We start from the raw sequence: 16,364 nt of genomic DNA on the forward strand, positions 1-16,364 counted from the left end.
TGGGATACAGCCTATGGCGTTTGGTGTGAACAGAGACGTTGCACCTGCTGCTAATTAACAGCACAAGGGGCGGGGCTTACGCTCAGATCAAAGGCCTTTGCAACGTCACTATAAAGGAACGTCAAAGGAGCTTCCAAACTGACGGCGTAAAGGCTTAAATAGAACCGACGCTATACTGTCTACACCAGTCAACTCCAAAGTTGGTCCGTCTAAAATACCGCTAAAAGTCATTTATTAAACATGTCTCACATTTATGCTAGAGCTAATGATCGTACAAACTTAAACAAGGCCATTCAAACGTCCTCAGTTCAAATGCCAAACAAGGTACTGGCAGACCTTGAAAAATTGAGAGCTCAAAAAGAACTAAAAATTAGCGAGGGAATGAATATATCCGAAATATTAACTCAAAATCATCAGCACAACGCTAATCTCAGAACGCTTAAAGCATACGAGGCTCTTCGTGAGCAAAAAGAGCAAATTAGAATGAAAAATAACCTTAAAGAAATTAAAAAAGAAATGAAGTTAAAGGAGCAACAGGAGAGAAAGCCGTTAGTGGAATACCTTGAACAGGGACAAAGAAAGGAGGCTGAAAGAAAAGCCAGGTTTAAGTCACTCCACAACAACTGGGAGGACGCAATCAGGCTAAAGAAAGAGATAATGCAGGACGAACAAAGGAAAAGTCGGGAGATGGGTGAGGCTAGCAGGAAGGCTGACGTGATATCATTGGCAAAGCATATGGAAGAGGCGCAAAAGAGGCGTGAAAAATGCATTGCACTTTGCCAGTATAATAACGAGACAGTCAAAGAAAAACGTGCTTTGGCTAAACTTGAGAAAGAAATTGAAACAAAGTATTTCTTAAAGCAACGACGTCAGGCCACCGAGAACGAACGCCGTCGTCGCGATATGGAGCTGGAACTTGTCAAAGCCGCTCGTAAAAACATCCAAGTTTTAGACAGAACAGAGGGGAAGAAACATAGTGTGGTTTTAGAAAAGGAAGGTTCAGATGACTTTCAACCAAAGCCAAAAGAACCACTCCTGCAAACTTGTACTGGTCGGGTTCGTGTGTCCCGTTGTCAGGAACGCAGCAGCTCAGAACAAACAACACGTAAAACGGAACGAGTTCGGCTGCCAACAATTAATAAAACAAACTGTCTTCTGTCTGTAGCGAAAGACTCACCAGCTAATGCTAAAAAATTCATTCCCACACCCCCTCCCCTGTCTGAGAAACCACAGAAAACACTGTGTGCCCCCATTATTAAAAAGCAATACAAGGTTGTTGCACCTTACGCACCGCGCTTATCAGAGACGTGGGACATAAACACGAATAAAAATTTACTTCCACCCCTGCCTCCTCTTCCTATTAAACCACAGAAAACAGAGCGTGCCCCCATTATTAAAAAGCAATACAAGCTTGTTGCACCTTACGCACCACGCTTATTAGAGACGTGGGACATAAATACGAATAAAAATTTACTCCCAACCCCGCCTCCTCTTCCTGTTAAACCACAGAAAACAGAGCGTGCCCCCATTATTAAAAAGCAATACAAGCTTGTTGCACCTTACGCACCACGCTTATTAGAGACGTGGGACATAAATACGAATAAAAATTTACTTCCATCCCCCCCTCCTCTTCCTGTTAAACCACAGAAAACACTGTGTGCCCCCATTATTAAAAAGCAATACAAGCTTGTTGCACCTTACGCACTAAACGTATTAGAGCCGTGGGACATAAACACGAATAGAAATTTACTCCCACCCCTGCCTCCTATTAAACAGCGTGCCTCTATTATTAAAAATCAATACAGGGTTGTTGCACCTTGAGTACCAGGCTTATTAGAGACGTGGAAATATTAACAGCAGTAAAATATAAATAACACCCCCAAACCGGTCGCAGCAGGTAGCCGCCCCTCCCTGAGCCTGGATCTGCTGGAGGTTTCTTCCTGTTCAAAGGGAGTTTTTCCTCCCCACTGTCGCCATGTGCTTGCTCATAGGGGATCATTTGATTGTTGGGGGTTTTTTTTCACAACAACAGTTGTGAAAATATAACTGTTGTTGTGAAAATATTCACAACAACAGTTGTGAAAATATAACTGTTGTTGTGAAAATATTCACAACAACAGTTATATTGCAAAGTCTTCACCATCCATCAGCCATTACAATACAAATAATAAAAATCTTGAAATACTTAAAAATGTTGATGTTTGATTTTGTTTACTTTAGTTTTGTTTACTACTACGTGTCTGATAGTGATTGTCTGAGTAGATAAAACAGTGGTCCTGTACCACCAACATCATTATGGAGATGTGTGAGAATGACTGGGAGACAGACTGGAGGACTACTGTGAAATCAGCAAAAGCAGAGTGGGGAGGTACTTCCTGTACATTGCTTCTCCAGCTGTGTAAATTACATTTTTCTCAGCAGCATCAGCTTTGGGGTTAGGAGAATACCAGGACCAGTCAGTGCACAATTACCAATTCATCAGCTGCATAACAGCAGCTGGAGCCTCACAGCTGGAGCGCACTGTACTGAGTGAAGTATTTTCACACTTCGGCGGCTCCGCTCTTTGTGTTTGTCTTTTTTGCGCTACATTCTGAAGCTGCAGGTTTGATCTATATTCAAACAACATTGACTGAACCAGCAGCAAAAGAAGATCCAAACTAGCTTCACGTTTCGCTTCACATAAACATTAAATAAACACCTTAAATTCCCTCTTACTTTTGCTGTTTTAACTCCACCACGATAAAAATCACACGTCATGCAGAGCTCTCCGTCTCTCTCTCTCAGGAATAGATTCCCATAAAAAAAAGTCTGTTTTCTGCGTTATTCGCTTGCTTATTACCCATCAGGCTACCGTTGTTTACAGCTCTGTCTGCCACTGGTTTTTGTTTTTTAAATTTCCAACAGGAAAGCCTAATTTCTTCACTTCAATACTGAACAAATGTATCTACTGCAGAATATTTTTAAGGTTATCTGCTATAAAATCCCAGGCCAGGAAAATCTCCTTCATGTTTTTCTGTTTTATCCTCAGTTACTTTGACACAAAGCCATCTGCTGAGATGCTTACACCTTTGATCAAGTCTCACAAGTGTCAGCTTTGTTTTTATAGATGTAAAAATAAGGATATGTACTGATAAGTGACCAGAAATACAATATTTCTGACTGTATGGGGCAAAATTTCCCTGATTCAAATATAATCACCGAAATTCAAAAATTGCGGTTTTAATTTTCGCAAATGGCGCTCAATTAGTGATGGGTCGTTCGTGAACGAAAGTTTATTCATGCAGGTCCATATGACAGAGAATGTGCATCTTCTTTTTGTTTTCATATTTTAATATTAATTTAATTGTGTTGTGGTTTGCAGTGTTTTGTGTTGTTTCACTTTAAATTTGTAAAAGGAAAAAGCTGAAAATTTAAATAGTTAAAAGTTGAAATGTGAATAGTTGATTTTTGTATTATATGATTTATTTATTACATTTTATGTGGAGTGAATAAATAAAAGTATATTTACGGTGGCCCCTAGAGACAAAGCACATACAAACTCCAAAACACGTAAAAACTCCAAAACACGTAAAAACACGTACAAACTTCAAATCACGTACAAACCCTGAAGCACATACAAACTCCAAAACACGTACAAACTCCAAAACACGTAAAAACTCCAAAACATGTAAAAACACGTACAAACTTCAAATCACGTACAAACCCTGAAGCACATACAAACTCCAAAACACGTAAAAACTCCAAAACACGTAAAAACACGTACAAACTTCAAATCACGTACAAACCCTGAAGCACATACAAACTCCAAAACACGTACAAACTCCAAAACACGTAAAAACTCCAAAACATGTAAAAACACGTACAAACTTCAAATCACGTACAAACCCTGAAGCACATACAAACTCCAAAACACGTACAAACTCCAAAACACGTAAAAACTCCAAAACATGTAAAAACACGTACAAACTCCGAAGCACGTAAAAACTCAGAAGCACATAATTTGCCCCTACAGACAAAACACGTAAAAACTCAAAACACGTACAAAAGACAACAGAAGTGCTCCAGGATGCTGGGCGCAGTGTTGAGCTTTTGTTACCTAGTGGCTACACAAGCCAGCAAGTACCAATGACCGGATTTGGTGTGTGGTAGTAACAGGTAAATGAACTTTTTTTAAAATTATTTTAATATATATGAGTGCCTGTGTATAAATACACAAACAATACACACATGCTTTCAATTGTGTAATTTAAGTGATCTAGTAGCTCTGCTTTGGAAGTTCAGTTCATGCTAGAAATGTGTTTTGGAGTTGGTACGTGCTTTTTGGAGTTTGTACGTGTTTTGTCTCTAGGGGCCACCGCATATATTTATATATAAACATATATAAATAAAACCACTTTTTTTACGTTAGTAATTCCTTTTGTGCATAATTTAATATTATTGTTAATAATAAATTAATTAAAGCAACAAAACAACCCGAAGAGCCGGTTCGGAGCCGAAAGAGCCGGATCTCTAAAAAGAGTCGGAAATCCCATCACTACGCTCAATGACTCATTAACTGAGGCTACTTTGGACTGGAACTGAAGAGGACACAGCTTATCGTTGCAACCGCTAGTTCGAGTGCCTCTTTAACTAACTTGACACCCTTGGACTAAACTTCAGCCCGAAGCCCTGGAATAATGCACTTAAACCTAATGTCTCACTGTATTATACCTGTTTTTTTCTGGAGCACTATCTGTTTACTCTTGTTTGGTTTTTTTGTTGTTTTTTTTTACTTTTCTGGGTGGGTGCGTGGTGGGGGGGTTCGGGGGGGGGGGGGGGGTGTTTTACTTTGTTTTATTTATCTATATTTTTTTTTTTTGTAATAATCTCTGAATGATCTACATGAGAGAGTATGTATAACTATATCTATGTGTTTCCCTAACACTGTTCATATACGATGTACATACATTACTATTATACACTCAAATTTTTTATTAATTTCCTCCTCTATTTTATTTGAACTCTCTCTTCCTGTTGGTTAAAATGTTTTTGGAAAAGCAATAAATAAATCTTTGAGAAAAAAAAAAACTGACGCTACTTATCAACCAATTGGTGGCATGTATCTGACAACATCACAGTGTAGTACCTGATCAGAATGCTTGGAATCCCGGGCTGTGAACTACTATGACCTAATGGAGAACCCAGAAAAGCGTTCAAAATTTTCAGACAGAGCAGAATCATGGTTCCATCAATTGTTTGATGTTCATTTTATGAAATACTGTGATAGCTTTATAATCTCACTCCCACAAATAACAGAATTCAAACTATCCACAAACTGTCTCATGACTCCACAGAATATTTTCCCTAAGTACTTGAGAATCATCTAGATGGGTTTTTTTTGGAAAACTAAAGGGGAGGTGTTATGACCCGGCTCGAGGCTCCAACATAAAAAAGGAGACGAATACCAGAGTGTAAGTGAGAAGAGGTTTTAGCTTAAAATGACATCCCAGGTTGGCTCAAATGGCTGTTGCCACAAAGGCAAAGACTAGTGAGCTTCCTGAAAAGCCTGCCACAGGTATGCGTTTATTTATAGCTTACTAGGTGTGGCCAATTAGCAACAGCTGAACACACTGAGGAGAGGGGCGTAACACCACCTCACTCAAAAGGGTTCCTCTAGGACCCCTAAATTTATTAAGCCAAAGCCAAAACTTGAGCAGTTTATTACCCGCTCTCCTGACACAGAACTAAATACTCGCATTTCTTAAGTTGGCATCTTTAAGCAAGGATGCCCCTGCATTAGGATTTAAAGTTGCCACACTGAATGCACAAAGACTAACATGTGACCAACATAAAGGGGTACAAAGGTCAAATCCAAAACGATTATTCAACCTGCTACAACACAAAATCAGAGCAGCCACGAATAATCACATTCACAAGTGATCTGTGGTTATACCACACAAACGGTCACATACCACAACAAGTTGCTGTAATATACAAAATTCATTAAAGCAACACTAAAAACAATAATACCCTAACTTTACATACCTACATGCCGGCAAAGTTATGTGCCATTAGCGATGTTTGTACTAACTGGGTTTTAAAGCCTTTACTTTAAAATATACGCTGCTATATTATATATACTATATATTAGATATATAGACCATTTAAAAATGGTCTGTAAATGGTCTGTATTTGTATAGCGCTTTACTTGGTCCTAAGGACTCCAAAGCGCTTTACACTATACACAATCATCCACCCATTCACATACTGGTGATGGCAAGCTACAGTGTAGCCACAGCCACCCTGGGGTGCACTGACAGAGGCGAGGCTGCCAGACACTGGCACCACCGGGCCCTCTGACCACCACCAGTAGGCAACGGGTCTTGCCCAAGGACACAACGACCGAGACTGTCGGAGCCGGGGCTCGAACCAGCAACCTTCCGATTACAAGACCTCCCTGCAGCACGGACTACACTGCCCATGAGACTACATTCTGCCTATTAGCTTAGCACAACAACAACAACAAAAATGCGCTCTCTCACCCAGGAAACACGCAGAGCAAGAGCGTCACCCTGTAACCATGGCAACCGCAACGCTGCCGCCTGGAACTACAGAACATAGCTGTCAAACAAAAAAGTCCTGACCCGCCACAATACGAAACAGGAAAGTACCGCCGTGTAATCCATTTATTTCAACAAAGTAACTGTATTCTAAATACCACCTTTTTAAACGGTACCTGTAACGGAATACAGTTAATTATATTTTGTATTTTAAATACGTAACGGCGGTACATATATTCCGTTACTCCCCAACGCTGCAACATATTAAAAGAACAATATTTGTCTCTTATGTCTCAGCTATCTCTTATGGTGTGGTCTGCTGGGGCGGCAACATCTCTGCCGGGGACAGGAAAAGACTGAACAGGCTGATTCGAAGGGCCAGCTCTGTTGTAGGATGCCCTCTGGACCCAGTGGAGGTGGTGAGTGACAGGAGAATGTTTGAATGGTTAAGCTTTCATCCCTGTTGGACAACATCTCCCACCCCATGCAGGAGAATCTGACAGCACTGAGCAGCTCCTTCAGTGGCAGGCTGCGGCACCCACGGAGAGGTTTCGCAGGTCTTTCCTCCCCACTGCTGTCAGACTCTACAACAAAGACTTTTGCAGCTGATCAAACCCACACATGTGCAAAAAGACTGCTATAAGTGCAATTCTTTTTCTGACAAAGTTGTACTTTTGTATTTTCTTACTCAGCTGTATATAGCATTTGTATTCTATTTTGTTATATTGTATATATTATTCTATTTCATTATTTTGTTATAGTTTTATCTTATCTTATTGTATATAGTATTTTATTTTATTTTATTCCATTCCAGTGTTTTCTAATTTCTGCTACATAACTTTGCACTTTTGCTGTAACGAAACAAATTTCCCACCTGTGGGACTAATAGAGGTCATCTTATCTTATCTTATCTTATATATAATACATCTGTATATACACTGTCAAAGATACTGGTCTTTGAGTGAAGATTTAAGTTGATAGGAAATATAAATAACTTCAACTTGAATCTTTACTGAAGCTCAGTATTTGTCACAGAGTTCATGTTCACTGCTGTAATAACTAATAATGATATAATTGATTAAATATAATAATAACTTTAATATTGGCCAATAAAAAAATATACTACTATATTGTAACATAGTGAAGACCAATTATTTAAGAGAATAAAGACAGGTTAGTTTATTTTGGAGACAAGCTCCACTTATTAAGAAAATTTTAAAAAGGCAGGAACGCTCTTTAGAGGTTTGTGGGTGGCTCTTAAAAGAGCCGTTGTGGGGAAGTCACTGGGACTTCAAATAGGCTATTCTTTTGGCTGCCAAGACACTGCTCCCTCCACCGAGAAGTGGGCCATGAACTTCTCCGTCACCAGGACAACCTCTCTGGAGAAGATGTTGGCTGCTACACGACCGAGGCCTTGCAACGGCCAGAATTAAAACAAAAACAAAAAAGGACTTTATAAGATAGACCTTTGAGTTAAGGCTGGGCGATATGGCCTAAAATCCATATCACGGTATAATTTGAAGCATGTGTGGTAACGATATATATCGCAATATATTCTTTTTTCTGTATAATGTATTTTGCACACTATAAGGCATACTTACAATCCTTTAATTTTCTCAAACATCGACAGTGTGCTTTATGTATAAATTCTGGGTGTGCTTACTGACGTCGAACCGATTTTATGTGGTACACGGCGCTCAGAAATCTGTCAAAAATGTTTTAGTACGACTTTGGTAAACTATGAAGGCGTGTCACTACCCGATCCGTACCGGAAACCCGATCGGTACCCCGCATGCGCGAATGGTGTCTACTTCCGGTCGTAGCGTTTTACGATAGTTATGGGTCAGAGTATCTGTTAAAATGTTAAGAATATTAAATATATCTTAAAATGTTTGCAATAATGAAGCATTTCAGTACAATGTAGACAAAAACAAAAAATAAAAAGACAGTTACGGATCGGAACTCCCCGATCCTTACTGCGCATGTGCAAAGTCGGACCGTACAAATCGGGTCTACCCGATCCGTACCGCGCATGTGCAGGGGTTTTCTTCTTCTTCTTCTGTTCTTTTAATGGCAGTTTACTCCCCAGTGGACGAGGATACTGCCACCTGCTGACTGAGCGAATGAACCCTATTGTAAACTGAATTGGCGTCATTACAAACGTGTGTTAAATTCGGCTCGGCTCACTAAAAAGAGCCGGCTCTTTTGGCTCCGAACCGGCTCTTCAGGTTGTTTTGTTGCTTTAATTATTTAATCATTAACAATAATATAAAATTATGCAGAAAAGGAATTACTAATGTAAAAAAAGTGGTTTTATTTATATATGTTTATATATGGCCCCTAGAGACAAAGCATGTACAAACTCTAAAGCATATACAAACTCCAAAAAGCACGTACAAACTCCAAAACACATTTCTAGCGTTAACTGAACTTCCAAAACAGAGCTACCTAGATCACTTAAATTACACAATTGAAAGCATGTGTGTATTGTTTGTGTATTTATAGACAAGCACTCATATTTATTCAAATAATTAAAAAAAAAAAATTCATTTACCTGTTACTACCACACACCAAATCCGGTTGTTGATACTTGCTGGCTTGTGTAGGCACTAGGTAACAAAAGCTCAACACTGCACCCTAGCATCCTGGAGTACTTCTGTTGTCTTTTTTGTACGTGATTCTGAGTTTTTACGTGTTTTGGAGTTTGTACTTGCTTCTTAGTTTTTACGTGTTTTGGAGTTTGTACGTGCTTCTGAGTTTTTACGTGTTTTGGAGTTTGTACGTGCTTCTGAGTTTTTACGTGTTTTGGAGTTTGTACATGCTTCAGGGTTTGTAAGTGCGTCTGAGTTTTTACGCGTTTTGGAGTTTTTACGTGTTTTGGAGTTTGTACGTGCTTTGTCTCTAAGGGCCACCATAAATATACTTTATTTATTCACTCCACATAAAATGTAATAAATAAATCATATAATACAAAGAACAACTATTTACATTTTAAACTTTTAACTATTTGAATTTTCAGCTTTTACCTTTTAACCAAATTTAACGTGAAACAACACAAAACACTGCAAACCACAACACAATTAAATATAAATTAAAATATGAAAACAAAAAGAAGATGCACATTCTCTGTCATATGGGCCTGCATGATTTCTGAATCCTTTATCATCTGCAACTGAAAATAGTGGATGATTACTATCCCTTTCTAATGTGACTTTGTTGTCCTCGCTCTCTTTCTCTCTGGCTCTGTTCCTGTGCTGCTGCGAGTGTAACTAACGCCCCTCCCCCCTCTGCCCAGCGCAAAGTACAGGCCGCGCATGCGGAGTTTAGCAGAAAAAAGGGCGAGAGAGAGGGTGAGAGAAAGAAAAAAAAACAATCTCACGGCTCCCAATAAGGAGCCGGCTCGCGTTGTTCACTTCAAAGAGCCGGCTCTAAGAGCCATTTCGTTCGCGAACGACCCATCACTAGTTAGCATAACATTAGCACAGTGAAACTGAAGGATGAACGCTAACTTCTTACCACTCGATAAAAGTTAACGTGAGGAGTTCTGGTGGTTAGGGACAAATGCAGTTGCATGGCAGAATGCTATAAGCAGACCAAACTTCAGTCAGGAGAACAACTGAGATGATCCATCCGCAATATGAGGTTAGCCATTAATATACTGGAACAACATAGGAATAGAGCAGCTGCGAGACAATTCAGCACTAATGAATCAATGGTAGGGAAGTGGAGGAAGCGCATTTTTTGGCTTTCCCCATATTCCAAAAGTGCTTGTCTCTTTGCTATTACTGTCGCCCGGCATAATTTGCTGATGATGTTGTTTGCAGCCGCTGCAATGCTTTTGACCAAAACAGGCGCAGCTTACTGTGAGCAACTCCCAGCCTAAAACGCTAAAAACAATAAAATCCTAACCTTACTTACTCTAAAATCTCTACCGTTGGCCAAATCTATAACGTTTCTACCCTATTCCGTTTATACCGCCCACCCCTAATACAGAGTATACAAAAGGGATAAATATAATAAATTGGAATAAGAATACGAATACAAAGGAACAGGGGTTATGCTAAAAATCCAGTATTATTACAATATTAATCCTAAATCTAAACATGCAGATATGACCTTCATGTTTGGCTCACTCCCAAAAGCAGCACCTTTATAACAGATCTGACAGTAAAGTATAATTGGTACAAATTGTCTTCTTTAAAAGGCACTTCAGAATTTGAGTTTATCTCCTCTGTCTTGTTTCAAAGCTTCCATTCTAAGAAATTCAGGGAAAACGTTTTTATTGCAATACAATGTACAGGTCCTGTGGTGATAATACAATATTATGAAGGCAACGCATGCAATGAAAATTCGTTCCTATATTGTGCTTTCGAGGTCTCAGTGGCATAATTCATCACTGTATGCTCCAAAGGTAAAACTGTGTGTTGTGAAATATTTATTCACACTATACAGCTTGTTGTCTGCACAGGTTATGTCTGACCAATAAATCAGACAAAATAATTACAAAGATCTGTTAGTTTATACTTAAACCACAAAGGAGCTCATTTCAGTATTCCAGTCAAAGACTCTTGGTTATAGAAAACTTTAGCAATTTTCTTTAGCAGCTGAATTGAGTTCAAAACAAATATCACACACAATGGCCTTTGCTCAGTGTTTTACAGTGTTTCAACCACTTTTTTTAACAGTACACAACATCATTAAATCTCACAGTTTACAAAAAGACTTGTAAAACCTGCTCATTTTCTTGCCAAAGATTTTATAAGAAAATAGATATCTCGAAGCCATAAAACCAGGGCATATATTAATATAGGGTGTGTCCTTTTAGTTTTATTTTCCTCATAGTTTCCAGAGAAATTTGTTTTAGGATGAACTTTGTTTTTTCTGATAAAGTGTGTTAATCACATTTTTTTTAATGTGAGAACTTTTTTTGGTCAAAATGACTACAATAATAAAAACACGTTTGTACAAGCCTCACTGTTCAAATCATACTTAAGTGGTGTGGTCATAGCGTGAATGCCAGGTTATGTAATCCTGTCTGTGTAAACTCTAAATCTCCGGAGCAAAGTCAATGATAACGAATGTTCCAGAAAAATCACCCCGAGGCAGTCTAAGCACCTTCCTCTGCCCTTCCCTCAAACAAATGAACTGATTTAGCATCTGTCCGGGACTTCTGAGACTGAATTAAATGTCTGGAAAGGTCTCTTGTGATTCAAGTTTATTTTCTAATGTCCTCCCAAATGTAGAGTAAGACATATTTCCTAATAAGCTCATGAGAAAACAGCTTCTAAAAATATTTATCTATAACATATTCTTGTGCACGTGTGTCAGGCTTAAGGCAACGCACTTCGGAGACTTTCTTTCGCTACTTCGTTTTAATGTTTTTCGAAAACCACCTTCTTCCTCAACATCCATCCGGTGTCAGAAAAATAAGAGCACGACTCGCCTTCCCGTATACCTTTTCCAAAATAAAACTGTAACCGACATTAAGTTTAACAACCATCCCAGACAATTAAGAATCTCTAATCCAACGAAAAGATAGGGATAGAATAGCTTCCAATGAGTTTTTTTTTTTAATTTAATAATACAGAAAAAGCAAATCGTCGTATTTCTAGCAATTATTATTAGATTTGAATTGTATATATCAGTAGTTTGTTTTTTTTACAGTACTTAGTTTTTAGAGCACATGTTCTATACTTTGGGAAGTACCCTTGATATGCCTCTTTGTAACTAAAACAAAGTCATTCTCCTGCTCAAGAGACTAGCTTTCATGTGTGAAAACTGGAAAGGTGTTGAAGACAGTGTGTTGGTTTTACATTCATTAGGGTTATTTACTGGACTCTATAAGGTTCCGTTGTTAGTTCAGTGTTGGGGGTGTTTGGGGGGGGGATGAAATTTTATTATGTATGTATTTATTTATTTGCAACGGAAACAAAACTATACTGCTAACAGTAATAACAACGACGTATGACTGAAAAAGAACGCTTTTAATTGGGTGGGGTAAAAGACTAAACTTCCGGCCGCATTTCCAGCGCCTCGACGGTCTTCAGAAGAGCGATTCAATCTGTTGAACGTGCTGTCGGCAGGCGGAGGAGGAAGGAGCGGTCGTTTTACCGGCGGACATCGACAAAACTCAGGTTGGCAGGTGAGACATCATCCATTTATGACTTCATAGGTAGTTGAACACTAAACAGACCGCTAATGTTACGGACACATTAAGTCGAATAAGTCTCCTTTTTACTTTTAAAGAACTGTTTTGGGATGTTTTCTCCCCAAGACTCTGCAGGTAGCATACACACGATTATCTGGTAAATCGACACAACTTTAGCGAGGGAAGTTTGATATTCAACAGGCTGTAGCATGCTTTTAAAAATGGGAGGGGGGCTTTTGTAGGCAGTGAACTGGTGTGAGGTGCTGCGTTTTTTCTCGATGTCGCGTTCTTATTCTACAATAGCCTGCCACTGCAAATTAATATACAAAACTTAAAAAAAAAATCCTTCCTTTGCTGAAATACAGACCGGAAGAGGAGGCTGGAGAACCGAGCTCAGGACCGGTTCTAGCCTGCTACAGTTAAGTGAGGGCGGCCAGTTACAAAGAATAGACGCAACTTGGGCCAGACATTAACATAAACAGCTGATTAGTTACCCACGGGTTGCAGGGTTTGAGTCTTTTCTCTGAGATCTGTTCACATGATTTCTGTAAAAGATCACCACAACAAAATTCACCTGCCAATCCAGCAGGACAGCAGAGTAGCACCTTGGTCACACACTGCACCCCAACAGTGTACTGAGTGAGATAAGGGGATCTTTAACCTTTCATCATCTTTCCATTGGTTCCCCTCTTGAAGCCCATTACAACTTTTGCTTCTTCTAGATAGGACTTGTGGACCAAATGTTTTATTTGTTGCATCATCTTGGCTCAAGCTGAAATAACCTGAAAGAGAGGATAAAGCACACAGCTGCAAACGAAAGGGGCGCGCTTTGTTTGTAACACAAGGGGGGGAAAGCTGATGGGTTTATATGACGAATTTTGTTGATACTTCCCAAGAGCTGTAAGAGCCGCACAGTTCATCCAAACATAGAGACACAAACTCTCTCTAAACACATACAACAAACCTCCCTCACTCTTCTTGGTGTGTCAAAATGCATTACTGTGAGTACTCTTTAAAACAGGTCCCTCGCAGTAACAGCAAGATAATCACTTGAGAGCAAAATAACTGCTCTAATTGAAAACTTAGTAATGCACATGCACGAGCACACATGAAGTGGCAGCTTCTCTCAGAGCTCTGCAGCCAATAATTAAAGATGTAATTAAGGAAAAATGTTTCTGGTTTTTGGAGGGGAGTGGGGTAATGACTAAAACACCTCAGCATAGATATATTGTCTTGTTACGCGCATTAGCTTAAGGTGAGAAGAGAAAGAGCATTAGGACATAGCTTAACAACACAAAACTGCTCCTACAGGTAGAGTGGAACTACTCTACCTGTCAGTGACTCTATATGACATCTGCATGAGGTAAAGCAGGCTCTATGTTTGAGTGTTTCTACAAGCATCAGGACTGTCTATTACCTTAAAAGTTTAGTGGTTATAGATTTGCCTAACATGTGTAAACAAATCCCTGGGAGTGTTGTGTCAGCAAGGGCATCCAGCACAAATGTGTGACAAATCAATTATTTAGATCCATCTACCAATGTTCCCTCTAAGCTGCGCGCGTGCGCAATTGCGCACGGCTGGCACGGTCTCTGCGCACAGAAAATCTGCGTTGCGCACAAAAAAATCTAACCTGAATTGAAATTAAAATTAACACTTTAACAATTCTGTTTTGCAGTGTTAGTAAGTAAGTGACTGGCTGTTTCAGCTGCTGGGATTAGAACGATGCCACCTTATCCCATAGTCCAGCCAATAATGCGATTCACATTCGTATATACGCCGCTAATCAACGTCGTTGACAGGCTATGACAGCGTCCTTATGTGCCGACACTGGTGTTTTAGCTAGCAAAATGGCGTGGCTGATGTGGAGTAAAGCCATTAATGACAACGTGTACAACCATTGGAGGACCGACGGGACAATTGACGGAAAAAGTGTGGACTTTATACCAGTTTTTAAATTGTGTTGCCACGTAAAACCAGAGTTATGATAAAAAAATATGCAATGTTTGGTTTTCTTCCTGAATACTATCGTTGTTTATATTTACTGCGGGAAGAAACGGTAAAAACGGCGTTTTATAAGGAAAACGCTCGAAAGCTCTCTCCGCCAAAAAACCCCACCCTTTCCTATTGGTGGAAAAATGTACCATGTCGACCAATCAAAAAATGATATGGCAAGTTGTTAAGAAACGGGGGGAAGTTTTAGGAGTGACGGCGGTGTTTTGAGATGTGAGAGATTTGCGACGTTTAGCGCAAATCTTGTGTAGTTAGTGTGCAGTGTAGTCAATAGTTTTGTTGTGTGTGTCAGAACAATGAGGCGACTGCTGAATGTTACAGCTGTTACAGGAGTGATACATCTCCTGTTGTCAGGCCTGCAGGTATCAGGCTATTCTCCTTTATCTCATAGTGGACAAAAATTATTTTTTGGAGTGGCACAAATAATTTGTGTGGCATCAAATTTGATGCAGAACACCTGATTGTTCTGTAAATAGTTTGAAATGTTTATTTAAAAAAACGCCTTGGCTGCATTTTTAGGTAAACAGCTCCAAAAAACTTTGTTGTTTGCATAACTCAGTTACTTTTTTGAAGAAGTAACTATCAGGGCTTGCAAAATCGCTAGCCCGATGTCCCGGGGCTAGCGATTTTTCCAGTCGGGCTACCAAAATCTATCTCTGCCCTGCCCCTCGGGCTATCATAGGAAGGAAAAATATATGTCAATGCTTTTGCATTCTTTCGGCAATGTAGCTGGGTAATTATGTCATTGGCATCGGTGAGCCAGAATTTGCGCTTGTTTTTTGCTTTCACTTTGCAATCGCGCGAACTGTGCATAGAGAGCGACAGTACTGATTGGTGAGTGACGATCATTTTCGCACCAATTCCTCTGACATCGTCTTATCAATCGTTAGCTTACTATGCAAACATGACAAGTGAAATCTCCCGCAGCAAGCTTAAACATGTGAGAGGTTGACAGCCAAAGAAAAGCTTACCAAAAAAAGGAAAAGTTATGACAAATCAGACTATAAGGCAAGACTATAAGTGCAGCTTTATGGTTTCATGGACAAAAGAATTTCTGTGGCTGCAATATGACGAGCTAAATAACCAGGGCTGCACATAAGTGGTCCGCAGGTGCGCATTCGCTGTCAAAATAAAAAGAGCGCACAAGATAAGAAGTTGCAACGCGTGTTTGCGTACATAAGATTTTCTGGAGGAGGACAGACATTTGTTTAGAACTCTTAAAGATGTCGAAGAAGCTCCTTTAAGCAATTACTGTGATGTTCCTCCACCTCCAAAGAAATGTCAGAAGGAGTCCGAACCACAAAAGAAGCGCGTATTCTCGGAAAAGTGGTTGCAGGAGGTGAGCTGGCTTCAAACAAATGATGAACGCACTGAGATGTGGTGCAGAATGTGCCGTGAAAATCCCACTCTAGCGGACAAAAACAGTGCCTTTTATATGGACACAAACGCGCGTTGCAACTTCTTATCTGGTGCGCGTCTTTTATTTTGACAGCGAATGCACACATGCGGACCACTTTTGTGCACCCATGTAAATAACATAATGTTCTGCCGGGTGTGTTGTTGGTTTTCTTTCGATTTCTGAGTCGACAAGCGCCTTTGTTACTGGGACCAGTAATTTTAAGAAAGGCCCCCATTAGAACCCATCAGAAATGCAAGAAATGCATTA

At 39.7% G+C, this 16,364-nt stretch overlaps 1 protein-coding gene across 2 annotated transcripts in view; it reads left to right on the top strand.

The window, feature by feature from the left end:
- Positions 1–12,578: 12,578 nt before the first annotated feature.
- Positions 12,579–16,364, top strand: part of paqr7a (progestin and adipoQ receptor family member VII, a) — a 9,959-nt gene continuing 6,173 nt past the window's right edge. Inside the window, exon 1 of one of the 2 annotated variants that reach the window (XM_035909720.2) lies at positions 12,579–12,681. The gene's annotated coding sequence lies outside the window, so the exon portion shown is untranslated. The remainder of the gene's footprint in view (positions 12,682–16,364) is intronic. The other variant, XM_006795259.2, reaches the window with a different exon arrangement.

The sequence above is a fragment of the Neolamprologus brichardi genome, chromosome 22 (assembly GCF_056152115.1).
Source record: "Neolamprologus brichardi isolate AB-2024 chromosome 22, ASM5615211v1, whole genome shotgun sequence".
Classification (NCBI taxonomy): Eukaryota; Metazoa; Chordata; class Actinopteri; order Cichliformes; family Cichlidae; genus Neolamprologus; species Neolamprologus brichardi.